The sequence below is a fragment of the Arachis duranensis genome, chromosome 8 (genome assembly GCF_000817695.3).
Source record: "Arachis duranensis cultivar V14167 chromosome 8, aradu.V14167.gnm2.J7QH, whole genome shotgun sequence".
In the NCBI taxonomy this organism is placed as follows: domain Eukaryota; kingdom Viridiplantae; phylum Streptophyta; class Magnoliopsida; order Fabales; family Fabaceae; genus Arachis; species Arachis duranensis.
In genome coordinates, this window is record NC_029779.3 from 7001821 (window position 1) to 7007268 (window position 5448).

Consider the following 5448-nt stretch of genomic DNA (forward strand, 5'->3'; position numbering starts at 1 on the left):
CTTGAAAGGAATAAGGGTTGGAATTCACTTTTAAAAAAAGCTCTTGCAATATCACATTTCTAGAGACTTTTTGATTTTGCTCAGAGTTTATTTTTCTGTAGAGTTTTTTCTATAGTCTTTACTTTCATTTAATTCCCTTGCAAATTTCTTTTCCAACAATTTATTTCTCTACAAAGTCTTTTTCTGTTCTTTCTTTGATTTTAAAGTATTCGAATTTTAAATTCCTCTGATCACGGCAAAAACGATTTATTGTTTTCTTTAAATTTAGTCTTTTACTTTGTTGTACTTTTTTCATTCCAAGCTTTATAGTTTTTAGCTTTTATTTTTATGTTTTTTTTATCACTAATTCAACAAGAATCTCTAATGCACAATTTAAAACTAAAATTCTTAAAGAGGAGTAAATTACACTCTCAAATTACTAGATATTGAACTAATTCAAATTTACTAAAAATTTGCATAACACATGTAATAATAACAAAAAAGAAAATAGCAATGGAAACAAAAATTCAAATTCAAGAATCATGACAATTTTAGCATATAGGACTTATTTTTAAAGCATGAGTCTTATTGAAATGTTATATAAAACCCGAACATGCTAAGACAAGTTACCCAAATCTATTGGTAATTAAAACGAATTGATTGGGTAAATGTACAATCGATTGGAAAAATCGATTTCTTAATAATGAATTGGTTTGAAAACAGAATCAAATTTGTGATTTTGGAAACCTACTAATCGGTTGGTAGGTTCATTAAATCGATCGATCGTCTAACAGCAAAATTTAGAACAATCGATTGAGAGTTTAAACCAATCAATTGGAAGAGAAAAAATTCAAATATTTCATATAGTGACTAAAAAACAATTTATAGGTAACCTAAATCAATTGGATAAGTATTAGAAAGTCCGCAATAACTAATTTTGACAAAATAATTTTCATTGACCTTACTACTCCAAGGTTTAGGATGCCTATGAATAGAAAAATTGAAGCCATATTCAATAACCAATCTCATTTCTTAGATATCATATTAATTCATCTTATTTTATACTTTTTACAAATTGATTTTACACAAATTTAAGAGATACACAATGTTTGGTTTATAAAACTTTAATTGTATTCATATCTATATCGCTAGAGAGTTTTGATTCTTATTTATTGAGTGCCACAAATTATAAAAAAAAAAATAGTGGTTTAGATTTTTATTTGTTCTTGAAGTTGAAATTGTTTCAAGGTTTGTAGTGTGATTTTTTAAATGGTTAGACTTTTATACATTATAGTCAAAGAGAATACTTTGAAATATAGTAAGTGCTTAAGAAAAAAAAATACATAAATTTAGAAATATACTGAGGGAAGAATTTCGTGAGATATATCAAATTGCTCTTATTTTTAATAGTTTATCAAATACTCTATAAATTTAATAATCTTTTTTTCTTAAATGCTTTTATATTTCAGTATTATTTATATTAATATTTGGCTTTTTATTTTAAATATAATTATTGGATGAGCGTAATACAGCGAGATGAGCGTTATAACATGTTATGCATAGATATGGGAGGAGTAACAGTTTTTATTAAAATCGATATTAATATTTTTAAAGAAATCGTGAATGAGACTTCCAGAAAGTTAGAGAGTGAAAGAAAAAACAAGAACCGTATAATTTTGATTAATGGCTGAAACTTATTGAAGAATTTGGATATAACGATTTTAGTGAGGAAGCAATGACCGACACTTGTGATTTAATTTCGCGAACCCCAGTTAGATTCAGGCATGATCCACTTTTTAGTTATTGGGAAAACTCGAGTATTTTCTTTGGGATTTAGGAAAGAATTCTCATATATCTTTTTTCTTTTTGGAAGATACAGGTAACTATAAAAATGGCTCTTTTTTTTAGTTCATTATCTAATGGATTTTTCCGTTCTAATACTCTATCCGAGAGATCAATATTTATCGAATATGTTTCTATCTAGGTTGAGAACATTTCTTGTAAACTTGTGTCATCATGATGCACATCACTTGAAATTGGACGAACCCACTGAACCCATCGAATACTAATATAGGTCGTCTATATAAAATACTTGTTACTCTTTTTGGTATATAAAGATCTATATTTTGACAAATATAACTCTTAAACTCTTCAAAGAAAACTATAAAAAAAATACATATACATGAATTATTACATATAAATATCACACATTCAGGTATTTCTGATAAAATTTGACCATTATAATAAATTTTTAAATTAATATTACTATTCATTTTTTAATTAAAAAATTAAAATTATTTTTTAATAAATAAAACAAATAATTTAAATATTATAATAAAAAATATTCAACTGAGATGAATAACAAAAGAAATAAATAATCACACACAGATAACCAAGAAAAGAGAAATAAGTAGACGGATAGAAGAGTAGAAGATTCTGCGTAGTTCCGTTCCCCATTTAGGATTAGGAATAGACGTAACCAGACCCCCTTTTTACATATCTATCATTATTTTAGATCCTATTAATTTTTTTGGACTTCTATTGAATCGAGAAATAGGTTTGATTGTCCATCTTTTTTATAGAATATATATAAATTATCCGACGGATAATTCAAATCGAACCAATTGAATGTTCGACTCGAATCTATATGACATGACCGATCAATAAAAATACTCTAACACTCCACCTTTATCATAAAAAAAAAGGGCACTTACAGAAAATGAAAATTACATACAGAAAACCAAAAAAGAGAAACAAAAAGAGTAATAAAAGAGTAGAAGCAATATAGGTAAAAATATAGACATTTGCAGGAGATTACATTTACAAATACTCTTTATATATAGAGAAAATGTACAAATCGTTATTACTGTTTACAAATTAAAAAAAATTTCAAATTGTGAAAAAAGAAATCGACATTACCAATTTCATTTGTCAGATATTTCAAGCAAATTGTGGCTTTCATTTTTTTACAAGAAAATTTTATTGTTTTCTAGAAATTAGTAGTCTTATTTTGTATATTTTTTGTCACTTACTTAAATCATCACTCACAATTTATTTTAAATTTATTCAATTCTATATTGATGCATTACACTAAATTTATATAATATTCCTGCATTATCCTAAAGAATTTACAATACTAAAAAAAATAGTCAGAAAATTTTTTAGACCCATAAATAGAATATGATAAAATTTTAAAAAAACTATATACGAATAAAATTAAAGATTTACATTCATCCCATTGTCACCTACTTTTAGAATAGAAGGACATTAAAATGAATCTAATGGACTCACCAAACTACCAGATAGATATTGAGAAAAAAGAAAAAGGCTTACATGGCCGTGGCTAAAGATCCATCTTTAAATAAAATAGTGTAAGAAATTAGAAGAAAATATATTTATAAGTTTAGAAAATATTAATTTATTTTTTAATAGAATAAATTATATATTAAATAATAAAAATTATTATTAATTTCTCTTCATATTAATTAATATTTAATGATAATGTTTCAATATACTATGTTACTAAAAAAATATTAATTGATTTAATAACTTTTATAATAATATAAGTTTATGAATTTAAAAATTTAAAAATTATTTCATAAAATTTGAAGTTTTAACAAGTAACAATATTGATCATATTATTTTGACTTCAAAAATAAATATGATATCAACAAATAAAATTATTTTAAGTAAATTTTAACAAAGACAAAAGTCTATAAGTATTGCTATTAATAAGAAATTAATCTATTTTAAAGACAAATAATTTTTTTTTTTACGGATTTCTTAACTCAGCAAGTCGAGAACTAATCTACCACATATTGATGCTCTATTTATTAAGAATCTGTCGCTAACTAATGGATTATTATACACATAAAGCGAGATTCAAACTCCAAATACTTGCTTAAGCGGACAAATGAAATGACTATTCAATCAATCCAAATTGATTAAGGAAATAAGAAAAATAAAAATATATGTTTCATATCATAAAAAAGTATATAAAAAATAGTACGCATATTTTTTTTCCAAAAAAAGAATATATATGAATCAACTTTATTTTCAACTGACTATTCCATGGTGTTCCTAGATAACATGGTATAATATTCTAGTTCTCATAAAATTGTTCTTATTGTTTTAATTGGAAAGTTCATAAAATTGTTGTTTGTGAAAAAAAAGTTGTTTCCATTTCCTTTTTAGGAAAGAGGACAACATTAAACGCCAAATTAATGCATGCATGATAACACATGATTCTAGGTAGTAATTAAAAAAAGACCAAACATACTTTTTTTTTATATTTTTTAGTAATTAAAATTTAACATGTATAATTGATTAAATTATGTTATTTTTATTAAAATTAGGTCAAATAAATTAATTTGATTGAAAAAATAGTAAAACAAATTTTGAATTAGTCTAAATTAATATTATTTTTTATAAAAAAATTATTACAATACTCTTGTTATAGAAAATAATTAAAATACTTCTATTATATATATATCTAAAATTATTAATCTAATTATAATTTAAATTTAGGTGAATTCTACCCAACTCCTCTAAAACAACATGTAAGTTACCCTTCATGATGTGTTACACTTTAATTGGTTAGTATCTTAACCATAGTTAGATTATTTTGTAATTTATGATTTGAGATGGGTAATGATATAATTTTTTAAAATATTAAAACTTTACTCCCATTAATTGAAGCATATTTTCACTTCTCCATTATTTTTTCATCATGTAACTTCGGTCCTTCCAAGCATCGTCGCGACAAGAAGCAGCGCCGACGTCGTTGCGATCTACTGCCTTCTCACGCAATCTACTTCTTCAATGAATCATTCCTTAACGACGTTGTTGAATTTCCATTGCCTGTTCTTCCCCGTCCTCGCTATCTCCAGTCGTCTTCACTCTATCCTTCTTTCTTTCTGCCGTGGATCACTTCTTACTAACATAATTAATGGTTAGTTTAGTTATTAAATTTTTTCATTAAAAAATATATTTTTATTTAATTACATGATGAAATATATATTGATAGATAAAATATAATATAATAAAGTAAATCTATTTAGAATACTTAAAAGTATAATTAAAATCGTGAACATATAAATATAATAATAAATTTGTATTCTAAACAAGTAAACATATTTGTTTATCATACATAAATTATTTAAAAATAAATATATTATTAAAATTAATAATACAAATTTAAAATGATAAAATCCAATTTTTTACCGTATTCTTTTTATAGTATTTTTATTCTTTTAATTTTCAATTTATTAGTATTTTATTATTTAATTAATAATTAAAAAAATATTTTTATGAGAAATTATTTTTTGTATTATCTTAAAGAAGAGACCAATACAACAGTTTAAAAAAATCTAAAAATGATATTTTAAATAAAAAGTATTTAATATTAAAATTTTTAAATACAAAAATAAATTATATAAATATTAAAGAGATAAAACAAAAAATACATGC